Source organism: Osmerus mordax, chromosome 8 (assembly GCF_038355195.1).
Source record: "Osmerus mordax isolate fOsmMor3 chromosome 8, fOsmMor3.pri, whole genome shotgun sequence".
Classification (NCBI taxonomy): Eukaryota; Metazoa; Chordata; class Actinopteri; order Osmeriformes; family Osmeridae; genus Osmerus; species Osmerus mordax.
Genome location: NC_090057.1, coordinates 14,434,251 through 14,453,180, shown reverse-complemented (window position 1 = coordinate 14,453,180; position 18,930 = coordinate 14,434,251).

Here is an 18,930-nt window from a genome sequence, read left to right as displayed (position 1 = left end):
CAGTGTTTTGTAAGTGTTTTAGTCTGTCATGCTTATTTAGTCAAGTCAGTCTTGTCCAGTTTATGTTGTTCATTAGTGTGCATTCTTTCTTTTCTTTATGAAACAGTCCTACTACACCAGTGTCAGTAGGCTCAGCAGGTGCCCACAACACATTAATCTTGTCTTCTGGTTGCATTTATCAAGTTGGGATGCAAATCAACAGGGACGTGACAACACGATAATATCCCAAAAATTGGATGCCAACATGACTTCAGCTTCAATTCTGGAATGTGCCACCTTCAAAAGTTCTCTGATGACTTCTCCATGGTGGGCTGCATCAGTGAGGATGAGGAGCAAGGATGTAGTGGAGGCTAAACGCACGTAAACGCCGTTTACGCACCTCCCGAAATTCGGAAATAGCGTTTATCCACCTCTAAATTGCGGAAATTCACCTCTAAATAGCGCTAAGACGCGTTTACGCACATTTAAGTTCCCTGTGCCTCGTATTCTGCCGTTGGAATAATCCAAAATAAATTTGGTGTAATTTTAAAACACCAAAGACTAAATTTCATATTGTTGAACATATAAACGCTGTAGTCTGAATAATTTCATCTGCTCTGTATATGGTCTGTGACCCTCCAATCAATGCGTTGCGGTGGCGACACCAATCGGGATCCACGAAGTATGTAAACTACTGCTGTCAAACGATTAAAATATTTAATCGCGATTAATGTCATAGTTAACTAGCGATTAATCGCAATTAATCTCACATTTTTATCTATTCTAAAAGTCCCTTGATTTATTTTTGTCCCATTATTCTTTTTCTAATTTTAATGCTCTTATCAACATGGAAAAGTGGATCGGATTGCTTAGTGAAAATGTTGTAGTTGCAACATTGCAATCGGTTGGCTTTGACGAGGGGGCGGAGAATTTGCATCAGCTGTGTGCTTGGCCATCAAGTGGTATTTCAGACTGGACCTGCTGCAATGATAGCTCAGTTCACAACGACAAAACACACAGATCACTTTGGTCTTGTAAATGTCAGTGACCTATGAACTTTTGTAAAGCTCTCTCGTGGAAGTTGCTTTGGATAAAAGCGTCTGCTAAATGCATAAATGTAAATGTGGAACCATTTGGCAACTTTTAAAAAGTAAACTTTCCATTCATAATCTTACTGGCATCCATTTCGGCGTCTCGCGCTTGTCACCCACTCAAAACGTTAGACTACTACTCTTTAGCCGACTCGCAAGCCCAAACAAGTGTGTGCGGCGTGCCTGTTGTTTCCTGTCTAGCTAGATCCGGTGTGGTGTTGTAGTTTTTACATTTACATTTAGTCATTTAGCAGACGCTCTTATCCAGAGCGACTTACAGTAAGTACAGGGACATTCCCCCGAGGCAAGTAGGGTGAAGTGCCTTGCCCAAGGACACAACGTCAGTTGGCATGACCGGGAATCGAACTGGCAATCTTTGGATTACTAGCCCGATTCCCTCACCACTCAGCCAACTGACTCCCTAGCAGGTCTTTCTAAGGTCAGTAGTTGTTGCAACAGCATGTGAAAAAAACTACAAAGTTTGCCAGGTCAAAATGAATCTTAATCTCACGATAAAATAATTGACGCCTTTAAAATGGGTTTGCGTTAACGCGTTTAACTGACAGGACTAATGTAAACACGGGGTGGATTGCCCTAATGTGGGACATGTTTTGGTTTTCTGACTTTTATAAGTAATTCTGTAGATTAATTTTATGTTCAGTCATTCTACCATTTGCAATGTTGTTCCTGTTACAAAACCAAGGTTTATGGAACATGGAACATTTAGCATCAAGCAAATAAAACAATGATGGTTTTGATGCATTTATTATAAACTCATGAAGTATATTTAAAGGTAAATATCTAAAATGTTGCATAGGCCTGTTACAATATAACAAACAGCAGATAGAAAATGACCCGCAGAAGTTCATAAGTCGCTACATTTCTGGAAACAGGAAAGCTTTGCATGTAAAGGCAATGTCGTCATCAATCACCCCATTGTCCTCTGCACAGCTTTCATGAAACCAATGGGAACAGACTGCACAAGAAAAACCCACTCGTCTGTGGACTTGGGGTCCTTAGTCGCCATAAGAATGCTGGCAGATAGTACAAGGATCCTGGTTTACGTGACAGCCTTGACTGATTGTGGCCTGGTTGAGTGTTTTCTTTGCTGTAGACTTTTGCCCCTTTGTTTTTCACCGCTTTTTCTTTAATAAAAGAAAAATGGTCGTCACTGGTCAGATCAAGGAGGCTTTACCCTCTGGCGGCTGGTAGATGGGCGTTCTCTGACAGGAAGGGTGATCAGTGATTTGAAGGAGACCTCTGGCTGTGTCACCACTTCAACTTCCTGTGCCAGAGGTGGTGGGGTGACAATGGCGGACAGAAGAAGGTGCTGAGGAGATTGTGGAGGAGAGATTGCTGGCTGAACAGCATCATGCAGAGGGTGTGCTCTGGAAGATCGAACATTTCTTGATGGTAACAATCATCATCATCATCCCCGTTATTGTCATCACACGGAGGATGGCTTGGAGTTGCAGATACAGGTTCTACTGGAGTCTCTCCAAAGGGTCTCTCCGTTGTTTCTGATGGCATGAAGATTTTTGTCTTATCTTGTCTGAGTTGAGTGGGAATATCCCTCACCCACAAAATCCAGCCTGGGCATTTGAGGGAGTTGCAGCTTTCTTCCAGGCCTTGGAAAACAGTGGCATGAACAACGCCCTGTCAAGTCGCTTCCCTCCACGGTGACCCTTCGTCCCTCAAGCCTCCATAAATGTTTTAGACTCTTGAACTGAGCTCTATCTGCAGGCTGCAGATAGTATGAGGGGGGAGGCTAAACTCACATACATTGTTGTTAAAGTGTGAGGTGGGGTAGGACCCAAATGCAAGGGAGGACAAGACAAAGACGAGGAAGCGCGGACGAGGAGGCGCCTGGGAGCGAGGACGCCGTGGCAGGCGGCGGCCAGAAGTCCTCGGGCGGAGGAGGCGGCGGCCAGAAGTCCTCGGGCGGAGGAGGCGGCGGAAATAAGTCCTCGGGTTGAGGAAGAGGCGGCCAGAAGTCCTCGGGCGGAGGAGGTGGCCAGAATTCCTCCGGCGGAGGAGGCGGTGGCCGGGGCACAGGGCAGGACCGAGGCTGGGGCACAGGGCAGGACCGAGGCTGGGGCACAGGGCAGAACAGGGGCACAGGGCAGGACTGAGGCAGGGGCACAGGGCAGGACCGAGGCTGGGGCACAGGGCAGGACCGAGGCTGGGGCACAGGGCAGAACAGGGGCACAGGGCAGGACTGAGGCAGGGGCACAGGGCAGGACCGAGGCTGGGGCACAGGGCAGGAACGAGGCAGGGGTACAGGGCGCTGGGCAGCACAACCTCGGGATGAGGCAGGGGCACAGGGGAGGATCGAGGTAGGGGCCCAGGGCAAGACAGAGGCTGGAGTCGGGGCTCGGGCTGGATTCAGGTCTTGGTCTTCCTCTGCAGGCTTCGGGGTCGACCGAAGGCTAGGCGGGTCCCTAGGAAAGGGTTGCGAAAACTCCACTGGGTCCATTTGTGGTCTTGTCCTTCTGTCAGGGTGTGAGGTGGGTTAGGACCCAAATGCAAGGGAGTTGCGAGGCATTGAACAGAGGGTTTATTAGCAAAAACGGATAGGGTACTCACAGTGACATGGGTAGTAAGGACAAGACAAAGACTGGACAAAAAAAAAAAACACAAAACAGAAACCTAAATACACATAACCAAACGACACACAGGTGGACACAATGAAGCTAATGAGACGGGTGAAGACAATGACAGGGATACTAGGGCAGGGCAAAAAACTGAAACCGGGGGGGCAAGGCTGTGGCTGTGACACATTGTTGTATTTTATCAAATTCAGAAATTCAATGTTGTATACATGGGAGGAGTGGCCATCAACACGGAGCAAGTGGGGTCGTGGATCGTCTTTGGGCAGGCTTTGGGGGAAAAACTTCCCCCATTCAGTGAATAATTCTGTGTTTATCCACCCGTTATCCGACATCCCGAGGAAGGTATATTCTCGGGAGCCCCAAAGAGCCAATCTGCCTTCATCCTCTTTCCCTTGAAGATGATCAGGTTTGGCCCATACCCACCACCAGTGTTGATGCTGGAAAGGCAGGTTGAGGTTTCTCCTCTCTCCCCAGCAGTGATCTCAAAACAAGGTGCCCCAGCCTCGGCAACCACCCTGGTGGAGAGGAAGTGATCTTGGAGCCCAGTCTCATCGCAATCCCAGATATTCTATTGGCTGAGAGAGCCTCGGGTTTTCTGATCCTGAGATTCCGGTTGCGTCTCAAAAAAACCCTAAACCATTTGTAACCAGCCTTTTCCTTTATTTTACTGAATCCCCTGATTCCCTTCTTGGTGGCAAACTGGTAGGCCAGTTGCTGTATAATACTCATCCTCAGGGGAAATCCTCGTTTTCGTAATGTGACCATCTCCCCGAGCTCTACCTCATCCTCACTGCTGATGATCGGCTTTCTACCTATTGTGTGCTCAGAGTGACCATTACCTTTTACCCTGCGCTGGAGAGTAGACTTAGGTACGTTCCATGCCCTAGCCAGCAGTCTCATGTTAGGGACCCCACCATTGTCAATGACCTACCTGTACTCCTCTATTGCTCCTTTCATCCTGTCCTGCTTCCACTGATTTAATTTCCTTGTCTTATCCTTTGCCTGCCTTTCTCTCTGTGTCTGATGATCTCTCTGTCTTTCTTGCCTTTGCCATTGTGATCTGAAATACATTTTATTAAAGTCAACACTATATTCATGGAATAAAATGAAAGGGCCTTATTGAGTTGCTATTTATGCTATTTTCTTTAGGACTCCCTTCACACACACACAACCTTCAAACCGCTGTAAAAATGTCCCTTGACCTTAAATATCTGTAGTAATAAAGTATTTTAATACCGCAAAAGATCACTAAGAACATGTAAATATCCATTACTGTTGCATAACCACACATTCTTGACTGGGTTGTAGTTTTATAACTGTCCCACATTAGGCTAATCATACTGTCCCACTTTAGGACAAGTAGGCTACTAGTCCCAAAGTGGGACAATGGAAAAATCAATTAAAATTACATTTACATTTAGTCATTTAGCAGACGCTCTTATCCAGAGCGACTTACAGTAAGTACAGGGACATTCCCCCGAGGCAAGTAGGGTGAAGTGCCTTGCCCAAGGACACAACGTCAGTTGGCATGACCGGGAATCAAACTGGCAACCTTCGGATTACTAGCCCGATTCCCTCACCGCTCAGCCACCTGACTCCCCTGACTATAATCAAATATATAGTTTAAATATACACCATGCTATACAATTTTGTTGTGAACGCATTAAAAACAAAAATAACATGATTATTTTGATAATAATTAATTTATACTCTTAACACCAATTTGGTCAAAACTGTATGTAACTGACCTTCTGGTAGCTTTCACAGAAGGTACTTCCTGTTGGATGTTTTTCCCTCCCTAGTTTATGATTGGCCAGTTCAAAGGTCATGTGATTTTGATCACATGACACATTTGCACCTCCCTGCCACAGTAAATTCAGTGTTTGTATAACATACCTGGCAAATAAACATAATTCTAATTCTGATAACACTACAGTTTTACTTTCCCGTAGTTTTCACTGACATTCTTTAGTTTGGGGAAGAGCCAGACCCACGGAGCTTAGGTGTCCCACATTAGGCAGTGTCCCACATTAGGGCAATCCACCCTACACATTGTGGATTAGCCTACATGTTCGGAATGGATTAATTAGCCGTGTAGCTATATCAGACGATTTTTGAAGAGACCATCGAATGCTCCCACTCCCACAGATGCCCGCAAAAGGCCTCAAGTACAGAGTAAGATCAATTCACGTTTGTAAACGTTGTTTTGGTTCGCACAACATCGCATTAAGACAGGGATGCCCCCCCCCACGCATTGACCGTGAGACACGCATTTCAGCCCCTTACTGTTGTGGAAAAATTCTAGTGGCACCGTGTGTAGATTTGAATAGTCAAGAGATGGCGGTTTCAATAAATGTATTTAGCTTGTACAAATTAAGAATTAACAAAGTACTTTGTGATCAGTCATAACGAAGGAGGTGCTAGCCACAGATCGTTCGCAAGAGTGATGAAGAACAAGCCTAAAACCCTGCCTTATATAAACTTTAGATCAAATGGTTCTTCTGATGGTCAATCCATCAATGTAGCAAACTCTGTGATTGGTCAGCACTGCTCAGTGACAGTTTGACTCCATTTCAAGTGTCCCACAGTTCTTTGATGTGGCATCTCTCCCCAAACCAGTAGATACTAAAGCCACAGGAGTTCACCAGTCAAATGGTCAACTGTCCTTTGTGTGGACATCTTCAAACAAGTATTTCATTAACACCACCCATGCAACAGGAAGGGTCAGAGCAGCTTGATCAGTTCATCTATCTTAAACTACTTCCTCAGGTCACAATACAATTGAATCCACATTGTCTCCAGACCAGCTGTCTCATCCTCCCCAGGTGTCATAAACTGCAAATGGCATCTCTACCAAATGGAGTTGATTCAACATTCATTGTATCAAGCTTCTCAACCAACTTTAAAACACACACATTATAACTGTATTCCAAATTTCCACCACATTACAGAGGCTTGAGAACCCTGTTTATTTATTCATTTTTACGTTTCATTCGGCCTATTTGGATGGAACCGGTAAGGTTGGCTTGTATCTCCACCATCATATTTAAAAGAAGGTTAATAATAGTAGGCTAGCCGTTTGTCCCTGTCTTAATGCGATGTTGTGCAAACCAAAACAACGTTTACAAACGTGAATTGATCTTACTCTGTACTTGAGGCCTTTTGCAGGCATCTGTGGGAGTGGCAGCACTCGATGGTCTGTTCAAAAATCGCCTGATATCCATGGTTAATTAATCCATTCCGAAAAGGTAGACTAATCCACAACGTGTATGTGTGTATACTTCGTATGTACATACATAAACTATTTCCGAATTTCGGGAGGTGCGTGAACAGCGTTTACGTGCGTTTAGCCCCCACTACATCCCTGTGTGGTAGGGAGCATCATCAGATGGTCTGAGAACCACTTCAAGCTCAGTATCAGCTAGACCAGGGAACTGGTGATGGACTTCTGATGCAGGAAGCCTCCAACCCCTATTACAATTGTGGAAGAAATTGCAATTTCCGGTGTGCTTACATTATTCACCAATCAATATAACTAGTCATTGGATACTAGTTAGTATGTTCTCATGTAAGCTTGCTATTAATAAGAGTAGATTGTGTCTATGTGTCAGGGTTAATAGATGTTCGTGATCAGGAGAAAGGAGACACAAGGAGAGCGCCAACTATGATCTCTCTAGTCTGAGTGGTCATGTGTTGGGAGCTGTGAATCTCTTCCTCTGAGACTGTTGTAACATGTGTGTCATTACTGCCTGACTGTCACTATCTATGTTTACATTCCTGTGCCCTATAAAAGATGGTCCTCCGGCTTTCAGAGCTGAGAGAGACATGATTGAGACCTAAGCCTGGTGTTGTGTTGTCATTTATTGTCAGAGGTCTGGTTTTCTCTCCCAATCTGCAGATTGATAATACTTAATAAAATCCAGAACTCAACTGAACTTAGTCACTCCGTTTATGAAGAGACGGACAAAACATTTTCTTCATCACCATCCAGGGGGAGGACATATAGATGGTGGACTCCCACATAATCCTGGGAGGAAACTGGAATGGACAGACAACACGGAGGCCCTCTATCGGAAAGGACAGAGCAGACTAATCTTTCTGAGGAAGCTCAGGTGCTTTGACGTTTGCGGCAGGCTACTGCAGATGTTCCACCAGTCTGTATCATCACGCCGTTCATTGCTGCGGTGTGCTGGGGAGGTAGCATCAAGGCTGGGAAGACCAATAGACTCAAACAAGCTGGTGAGGATGGCCTGCTCTGTTGCTAGACTAAAACTGGACATCCTGGAGGTTGGGGTGGAGAGGCCAGGTCAAGCCCAGATGCAGTACAGAAGCAAAATCAAAATTGAGCAGAAATACGTAGGAGGGCAGAGCCAGGCTAGTGGAGAGGAGGATGAGAGATAAAATCAAGACCATCCCGGGGCAATCCCTTCCATCTTCTCAATGATGGGCTGTGGCAGATGAAGAGCACCCAGAGCCACAGGCTCGTTCCCCCCCAGGTGCAAGAAGGAGCATTTCAGGCATTCCTTTATGCTGACAGCAACCAGGCAGGTAAAAGCCAGAGACCCCAGCTTTTGCTTATTTTTTATTCATTATTTTCTCTGCTCCTATTTTTGCCTGTCTCTCTGCTGTTGTAACGCCCACATTTACATTTAGTAATTTAGCAGACGCTCTTATCCAGAGCGACTTACAGTACAGTAAGTACAGGGACATTCCCCCGAAGCAAGTAGGGTGAAGTGCCTTGCCCAAGGACACAACGTCATTTGGTTTGCACAGCCGGGAATCGAACCAGCAACCTTCTGATTACTAGCTCAATTCCCTAACCGCTCAGCCATCTGACTCCCATTTCACATTTCACTCACATTTCCCCATCTGGGGATCAATAAAGTGTTTTCCTGTCTTAAAAAACATGAAAAACTAGAGAGGGTACAATTTCTGGGGAAATTGTAGGGTGTGCTTGCTTGCGTCGGTTGCACAGGGGTCCGTTTTTGAATGACATTTTACAACTGATATTTCTGTATATTTTATATAAAAATGCATACTTATTATTTATAAAGATTACATAGATTTAAAAGCTTTTTTTTTTGCTGCTCATTTACAACTGAAAATACGAGTGAAGTATAGAATGAAATAGATGTCTTCTCATTTCCCCTGCAAGAGGCAGCCTCAACGTTGAATCAAAACGAATACATTTGGCAGACCGGTGTAAAAATTGACCTAATCTCTATGACTTAAACGTCATTTTAAGTTTTTCCCTTCTCATGATATTTTCAGGCATTTAGCCTACTCATTGCATTCATTCATTAATAAAGAACCCCCTTTGAAGATTATTCTACGACGTTACCCGGTAGTAGAAGATGGAATCGCGATTCAAACAGTACCATCTGCTAACTGAAAATATGCCCCCCAAAACGTAAATAAGCTTGACATTTATTTAGTGGAAAATCGCTCATTCATAAAAAGCTCACTGGTAGCGATCATTGTCAGTAACAACGCAAAATGCGATATAGCCCTGTGTGGAGAATCTGCCCCGGTAAATTGTACTACTACTGTACAGTACTAGACTACTGCTGTGTTCGTCTTGGTAGCGATTGCGTTGGTTGAATTGGATTTAACGTTCCGTTGTACGGTTTAAGCTGAAATTAATTATTTTCATGAACAGATTGACAACGTTTAGGCTGTGGCAATGAAGTTCCGGTTAGTAGTTAGATAGACTTTTGATTTAAGTAAGGGGAGTGCCGAACATGTTCTGTCGCCGTTTGACTTCCTAAACAGCTGTGTAGTGTAGATGTTTTTGTAGTGTGTCTCGCGTAAGCTACAGCGTTGCAGTGAGCTACACTGGTTTGAAACCACAGGTAATGGTAATTTCACCAACAAATCGTTTTCTAATGTCAGAATAAATCCTACAACGAAAATGTATATGTGAGGAATGTTTATTTTAACGATTGAAAACAGATAACGCTACATCATAGACCACTGTAGTATGTGTTGCCCGGGCAACACAGGCTAATGTCATGATGCTAATACTTGTGAAATAGTAGACTACTGTTTCCGAAAGTAGATGTACTTCCTTAATAATATCAGCTTATATTGTACATTACACATCACAATTGTGTGTCATATCACAAAGTAAAATGAGTAAATAGTTATCACCCTGGCCTCTTTTCTTGTGGCGTTTCTGCAGCTGCCTTGCAGTAAAGCTATAGTTAGCCTAGCTATCCCCCAAGTTAACAGATGCGAAACGAATGTTCTGCCAAAGGTAGTCACGCGTGTTTTCGTGACGTTAGTGACGTAGTGACGTTAGTAACGTCAGTGACTGTGGCTAGCAAATTAGCCACCGTTAGCTTCACTTTTCGCCACAGAAACTTAACTTAAGCCTAAACCATGCAACGGAACGTAAATTCCAATAGAAGCAACTCAATCGCTACCAAGACGAAACTTTAGAGACCTACGTTGTCTATGTAGGACAAATATTGACTGAGTTTTAGGGGGGCAAAAAGAAATCAAAAAAATAAACATAATAATATATATGTGAGAGAACAAAGGTTGTGCCCTTGCCGAAGGCAAAGCACACCCAAAAATATAGCGCATATCACAAGGCAATTAGTCAGATAATTTTTGTAAAACTAAATATACTTACCTTATGTCACGGGGGACAATTAACTTCAGTGAGCAGACAATATGCATTATTTAGGCAGGTGAAGGGACTATAGGGTACTCTTTCAAGTGCTCAGGTTCTGGTTCATCCAGGATCCTCTTGTTCCACTAATCCTTTCTACAGGAGGACAAATAGAAGGACGGAAACTCAGTATCTCTCAATATTATACATGTAAAGAATATTATTAATGAACTGATCTTAACTGAAAAAGCCGCTCCACAGTCCCTGCAGCTTACTGTAAGTAGACTAGTCTGCTAAAGAGTCCCAGTGGGGGGGGGGGGGGGGGGGGGGGGGGGAACAAACATTTTACACCTGACTCATCCAAGAATTCTTGCCATAGCTTGGGTGTTTGTTTTTTTTGGACTTCGATGTAGATTATGGGTATAACTTCCTCTAAGAAAAGTGCCCTGATGAGTTTAAGTATTTCAGGTCCAAGTTGATTTTCAATCATGCTAAATTATATGGACAAAGTTCTTTGCAGACAAAATGTGGCTTTTTAAAGCATTACTTTTTCACCCAACCATATTATCTACCAAATAAAGCAGGATGGCTTGCCATCAATAAAAATATCAACTTCGCTCTTCTCAATCTTCCACAAACCGAAATATAGTTGTACAAGAATGCAATGCAATGACTTCTGGGATATTAGATGCGTTCCTGCTCGCCAAGTCACCAACCCATGCTTCCATGCTTCCTGGATAGAGAACAGATCCGGGCATTTTAAGCATTCTTAGTCAATTGCGTTCTTTGGATTGGAACAGTACTTGGCCAAGACAGATGATGTGAAAGGAGTTCAGAAGAACACAAGGATTTAAAAAAAGTTGATCGATAAACGGACAATGACACAAACCTGAGTAATCATTACACTCATAAACACAGTTAACATAGGCATGAATTTGTCTGTGTGTGTCTGTGGCTTGAACATCTCGAAAACCAGGCACTGTGTGTTCAATTCCCCAAGGTGTATTGCTCAGGACCGAAGGATGTGTCGTGTCGTTGTTTGAATGAGCAGTTTGTGAGAAGTAAATATAAACTCATTCACCACCATGTTGAGCCGCACTAAGCGATTGAGTCATGGATGTCATGATAACGGGTCCTGCACTTGCATTCGCCGCCAGTGGGTGCCGTCAACGGGCACTGCACTAGTATTAGTAACCTAACTAAAGGCAGGAATGTCTGAATCAGGCATTTTATTAAGTTGAAGCGATGGATCTCACGAGAAAGTGTGACAGTATGACTGGTGTGAAATATTACATATGTTTTTTTTAAATAACAAAAATAAGCATGATATCCCCTTAAGATTTCACCTAAAGGTTCTTTGAACATGCACATGGAGATGGGTTAAACTAGCATGGCTTAGAGAGCAATCTCAAAACTGCAAGCAGCAACTGTGGCAGCAAAGCAGAAAACAAGCAGACTGATATAAATTTAACATTCAACTGAATTTAGCATGTAATACCAAAGCAGTAGCAGCTAACCTAGAGAGGGTTGAGGTTGATTAACAAGACTAGCTATCAATAAAAATTATCTCACCAAGGGAAATTGAAGAAACAAGACTTCCACTGGACTCCATGGCACTTGCTTGCTGCGATAGTTCTTCTTTAATTTTATACTATTTCTTAACTTTTTAACAAGTGTTGAGGAATTTGGTTTGCAACTGCTCTAGGCTCTGAAAACAGTGTTGCATCTTTCTCTCTCTCTTTCTACATTACTTCAGTTCAGGCAAGCACATAGCTACTGTAGTACATGAGAATTGTCAATCAACAGATTGGCTGATTTAATTTCAGACATTGCTACCATAACCCTATCATTGGGTGATGCATGCATGCATGCAGCATGAAAATGTTCTTTACACTGAAAGGAACAGGCTTGTTCGAGATGAGATTGTATGATGGGTGAATTACCAACTGTCAGACACTCAATCAAAGATGCCACACTGTTCCTGCTCCAAACTTCATCAAAACAGACTTGACAAACTAACTAACAAACTAAGTCCCAGAGTCCCAGATGGATTAGCAACCTTTGTATTCATGTATATGAAGCGTAAGATTTTCTCTGAGTCTCCCATCACAAACTACGGAATGGTGAATATGTTTCAATATGAGTGTTTGTCTCTGTTAGACTAAATGAAGCTGCTGCACACTTAAACATAAATATTCAACCGGCTGCATTGAAGTCCTGTCAAGAATTAAGAAGCACTGGACTACAACTAAAATGACTTAGAAGGATGTGACTTAATACCAGTACTTCAGACCTCCGTGTCTATAAGCCTACTGTCTCTTGGCTTAGGGTGGAAGAGGATAGTCTCCACATCTATCTTCTTGTCATCTCAGCTTTCAATTCCACTCCTCGGTCTTCTCTCTCTCAACCCATCTCTCCTCTCCTGTACTCTCCTCTCATCCCCTTCTCTTATACTCTAATCTCCTCTCCACACCTTCTAGCAACACTTTACATTAAATTGTCATTTACTACCATGTAACTATATAGCAATACCTAATGTGACAACATTTTAGTTACATAGGCACTATGTAGTTACACTTGATTATAGTTTAGTAGTACAAGTTAATACATGTGTGACATTTTGTAAGGCAGGGCAGGGGATAGATGGGTGTTGATGTTGATTTTGTTTTCGGACTAAAACCTTCAACTGCCCCTTAACCCACTCCCTACACTTTTGTAATAACTCATACCACTAACTGTATTACCGTAGTGCATAAACATTTATTTACATAGCCTTTCCTATGTACCTACAAAGTTTTTTCAATAGGTTTTGCTATGTGCTTACAGAGTAGTTCATGTAACCCCAATGTGAAGCATCTCTTTTGTTTTCCCCTCCTGCTGTATTTGCTGGTGAATTATAACGTGTTTCTCTCTGCCAGAAGTCAAGGGATAATTTCCGGGTATGGAGAGGCAAGTCCCTATACAGAGTTGACCTCACATGCTGATGTCCAGGAGCACATTGCAGAGTAACACTCTCTGCTGACCTCATGTGGTCATGGGTAGATTTCACCCAGGGTAGACGGTTTGTTGTAAGCGGTCCACAATATAGATTTTCTCCAATGGACCCTCTAGAGGGCACTCTCGATACATCACAATGATGTCCCTAAATGTGAGGAGAGTCGATGAAGTGGTTTAAATTGAATGTGGGTTGTGAGGCTTAAAGCAAACATCAACAAGTAATAGTATAAAACAAGGGTGATGATCATGAACCCGTGTCCGTTGACAACTCTACTCTTGGATATCGGTTACTAATATCACAATGTATTGTATATACTGAATGCTTTGATCGGTCAATGCTAACGTTCGCTGCCTCAATGCACTTTAAAGCTTCTCTGATCCACTTGGCTTTTCCATCCAGACCTAACAGGTTACAGAGAGCAGTAGTTAGTATTAGGCCTTGGGACACACAGGGTTTCCTCAGCAGCAACACAGGATCATTTCTTTTTTTACAGCTTTTATTCTCACGTCTCCCTGAATCCTGATTGGGTAGAGGGCGGGTGGGGGGGTTGCCTAGCAACAGTAACATCTGGAGCGGCCTTGGTGATGTTGTTTAAACTGTTTGGGGGGGAGGGGGGGTATAGAAGGGAGTGTGGCACCATGGTAACAACTACCTACTACATACAGTCCTCCTGAGCTGGAGCACCCTTTAACCTGGCTGAGGTTGACACACACACGTAGCTTTTGGTGTGTGTGTGTTGGTCAAACATATTTTCCAAAGTATAAATAATGCACAGCATATGATTATGATTTAAGCCAAATGAAAGACAATAACATGTCTATGGATCTCTCCTTCACAGTTTCAGAGGTGAGGTTTGTGTAAAAGCAGTGTAAAATCTAGGATGAAGCAGCTTGATACACACACACTGCTGGAATCAACACATTTAAATGTGTGTTTACATGTGTGACTGTGTGTATACAGTATATTGTATGGGACGCACTGTGTGCTGGACTCTTACTGTACTTGTTTCTTGATAAAAATGATTTCATTATCCCATTATTGAGCTCTACTGTAGTGTTGTAATATGAGTGGTCTTCTGTGAGAAAATATTCTGCTCTGCCCAGACCGACAAACCAACCAACAGCTGTCTGTGAGAATCAGAATCAGGTTTATTCGCCATGTATGTTATACAAACACGGAATTTACTGTGGCAGGGAGGTGCAAAACACTAAACATATACAGATCTTAAATTAAGTAAAAGTACAAAAGTTCGCCCAACCAGTCTACACATGTTTTGTGGATTTGGAAAAGGCGTTCGACCGTGTCCCTCGGGGGCTCATGTGGGGGGTGCTCCGGGAGTACGGGGTACCGGACTCCCTGATCGGGGCTGTTTGGTCCCTGTACGACCGGTGCCAGAGTTTGGTCCGCATTGGCGGTAGTAAGTCGAACTTGTTCCCGGTGAGGGTTGGACTCCGCCAGGGCTGCCCTTTGTCACCGATTCTGTTCATAACTTATATGGACAGAATTTCTAGGCGCAGCCAGGGCGTTGAGGGGGTCCGGTTTGGGGACCTCAGGATCGGGTCGCTGCTTTTTGCAGATGATGTGGTCCTGTTGGCTTCATCGGGCAGTGACCTCCAGCTCTCACTGGAGCGGTTCGCAACCGAATGCGAAGCGGCTGGGATGGGAATCAGAACCTCCAAATCTGAGGCCATGGTTATCGACCGGAAAAAGGTGGAGTGCAATCTCCGGGTCGGGGAGGAGATCTTGTCCCAAGCGGAGGAGTTCAAGTATCTCGGGGTCTTGTTCACGAGTGAGGGAAGGATGGAGCGCGAGATCGACAGGCGGATCGGTGCGGCGTCCGCAGTGATGCGGGCTCTGCATCGGTCCGTCGTGGTGAAGAAGGAGCTGAGTCGAAAGGCGAAGCTCTCTATTTACCAGTCGATCTACGTTCCTACCCTCACCTATGGTCACGAACTGTGGGTAGTGACCGAAAGAACGAGATCGCGAATACAAGCGGCCGAAATGAGTTTTCTCCGCAGGGTGTCCGGGCTCTCCCTTAGAGATAGGGTGAGAAGCTCGGTCAACCGGGAGGGGCTCAGAGTAGAACCGCTGCTCCTCCGCGTCGAGAGGGGCCAGTTGAGGTGGCTCGGGCATCTGATAAGGATGCCTCCTGGACGCCTCCCTGGTGAGGTGTTCTGGGCACGTCCCACTGGGAAGAGGCCCCGGGGAAGACCCAGGACACGCTGGAGGGACTATGTCTCTCGGCTGGCCTGGGAACGCCTCGGGGTCCCCCAGGAAGAGCTGGTGGAAGTGGCCGGGGAGAGGAAAGTCTGGGCCTCCCTGCTTAGGTTGCTGCCCCCGCGACCCGACCCCCGGACAAGCGGAAGATGATGGATGGATGGACAAAAGTTTAACTATTTCTGAGAACTAAACAATCTAAGAATACAACAATTTAAATATAAAATAAAATATATATAAAAATAAGAATAGAATGAGCAGCGTGAATGGTCAACATAGTGCAATCGGATACTGAGATAAAGTGGCTTATGCATACTGAATTGCCATTAGATGGACTTATAATAGTTAAATAAGTGAATGAATGTCAATGGGAGTCCTTGGCCTTGTTGAAGAGGCCAGTAGCAGATGGAAAGAAACTGTTCTTATGGCGTGAGGTTTTGGTCCTGATGGACCGCAGCCTTCTGCCAGAGGGGAGTAACTGGAACAGGGAGTGAACAGGGTGGGAGGGGTCGGCCACGATCTTCCTCGCACGCCTCAGGGTCCTCGAGGTGTGCAGGTCCTCGAGGGTAGGCAGATTGCAGCCGATCACCTTCTCAGCAGTGCGGATGATACGCTGCAGTCGGCTCTTGTCCTTGGCAGTGGCAGCAGCGTACCAGATGGTGATGGAAGAGGTGAGGATGGACTCAATGATGGCTGTGTAGAAGTGCACCATCATTGTCTTTGGCAGGTTGAATTTCTTCAGCTGCCGTAGGAAGTACATCCTCTGTTGTGCTTTTTTGGTGAGGGAGCTGATGTTCAGTTCCCACTTGAGGTCCTGGGAGAGGATGGTGCCCAGGAAGCGGAAGGACTCCACAGTGTTGACTGGGGAGTCGCACAGGGTGATGGGGGTGAGTGGGGCAGTATTCTTCCTGAAGTCCACAACCATCTCCACTGTCTTAAGAGCATTGAGCTCTAAGTTGTTCTGGCTACACCAGGTCACCAGGTTGTCAGCTTCCCACCTATAGTCAGACTCATCCCCGTCAGAGATGAGCCCAATGAGGGTGGTGTCGTCCGCAAACTTCAGAAGTTTGACAGACGGATGACTGGAGGTGCAGCTGTTGGTGTACAGGGAGAAGAGCAGAGGGGAAAGGACGCAGCCCTGAGGAGATCCGGTGCTGATGGACCGGGAGTCAGAGACTTGTGTTCCCAGCTTAACGCACTGCTTCCTGTCAGACAGGAAGTCTGTGATCCATCTGCAGGTTGAGTCAGGCACGTTCAGCTGGGAGAGCTTGTCCTGAAGCAGGGCAGGGATGATGGTGTTGAAGACAGAGCTGAAGTCCACAAACAGGATCCTGGCATAGGATGCTGGGGAGTCCAGGTGCTGTAGGGTGAAGTGGAGGGCCATGTTAACGGCGTCATCCACAGATCGAGGTGTTAGTTTACAAAAGTCTAAAAGATCCAGTTTACTCCTGATACAGCATCATGTTCATACTGTAATTCCTCTCAACAAGGAGTAAGGGGAAACATTTGAAAATGTCTTGTGGCGAGCGGCAAAATCAATATTCTCTTTCAGAGCCCAGTTCTGAGCGGGAGTAAAGCGAGGGATACTTCCCATTGTCTCTCTAACTCTCGGTCTGAGCTCTCTCTATCTCTCAGCAGGTCAGGTGGGAAGAGAAAGAACATTGAGTCTCTAAATCCAGAGATTATTGTGACACCAAGTGCTAAACTTTGACATGTGAGAGGAGTTTAAAGAAATACATTCACAACAAGGGAAGGTGTCAATTAGAACTAGTGGCTTTGCAATTCTTGATACTGGAAATTATTGTGAATAAACAAATGAATGGGGTTTTGAATGTCAGTGGTTTTTAGGGTTTAGTGTGCTGTGGTATGTTGTGCTCCTAGACTAACATGGTTTGTAGACTGGTGTGGGCCTGGGTTTGGGTGTGTATGTGCATTCATTTAATATGAATGACTTTGTCTGGCAGCTAGTTGCTGTACAGATTCAGTGCGCTAGGCACCCCCAGTGCGTGTGAAACTCAAGGACAGCGGGAGGGTTCATTTAAATGGATGCACTTGGGAAATTGCCGCCTCCCTCTTCATGCCGCCCTAGACGGCTCTATGTCGCCTATAGGAAGGACCGGCACTGGTTCGGTCAATTGTACACCAAAAAGGTCGAGCAGGGCCGCTTTCAAGAGATATGGGAATTCTGCTTTTAGCCAGATGGTCCGATTATTTTGGTGATTTGTGTCAAACTGGCAATCTGAGTGAGACTGCGTCCCCGTTAACACTGTTTTGACATTAGTCAAACTCGGGTCGCTCACTGGCAGTGTGTTCACAATGTTGTATTTCACTCCATTCTACACCAAAAACGTCACGGAAGACTGCCTTTTGTTGAAGATAGCCAGCATCTTTGATTTCTTTAACCAAGCCTGTTTCATTTGTCATTTGCCTGAGAAAGTGACCTCCGTTATCCAGGCTAGTTTTGCCCTTTTCACTCGGTCAGGCTATTTAAAGGTCTCAGACAAGTGACTGAGACCTTGTGACACAAGACCTTGACTTGTGCATGGACAAGTGAAACGTAAATATACTTGTACAAAGGACAAGTGCCTCAAAATGTTAATGTCAAGCCCTGCATACAGTGCACAGAGATGTATAATTACCTGATCGACACTCCAAGTGTATATACCCAGGAGAAGTTTGTTAGGAAAAAAAGGTAGCCACGCTGAGCTAAGATGTACCCCTGTATGTTCCTACAATAAATACAAGTATTCAACCATATGCACACCTGGAAGACATCAGAATCAGAATGGGTTTTATTCGCCATGAAAGTTTGCACAGACAAGGAATTTGCTTTGGCAGGAAGGTACATTTGCATTTTCTTCTTCAAGACTGCACATTTTATTCCATAATCAAAATGAAAAAGCAATGTAAAATGTGCAGTCTTGAAGAAGAAAATGCATAATCAATCATTCTATATGCATTTTCTTCTTCAAGACTGCACATTTTACATTGCTTTTTCATTTTCGTGGTCTGCCCGCAAAGTACTGCCCATAATTCAGCTAACTGATTGTTTGAAAACGAAAAAGCAATGTCCGCTCTGTTTTCTTTTTGATTATGGAATAAAATGTGCAGTCTTGAAGAAGAAAATGCAAATAGAATGATTGATTAGTAATTTTATTTATGAGTCCAATAATGCAGCCACATTCTTAAAATGAAAAAGCATTTCTGCAAATGCATTTTAATTTTCAAATTTTACATTTCAAATTGAATTTTGGTATCTATTTGCTGGGGGATATTTTGAAAATTAAATCTCAAATGTCTATTTATTTTTCATTTTCATTAAGTGAAAGATTGAGCACTCTTGAAGAAGAAGATTAAAATGCAAATAGGATGATTGATTACTAATTTTATTTATGAGTCCAATAATGCAGCCACATT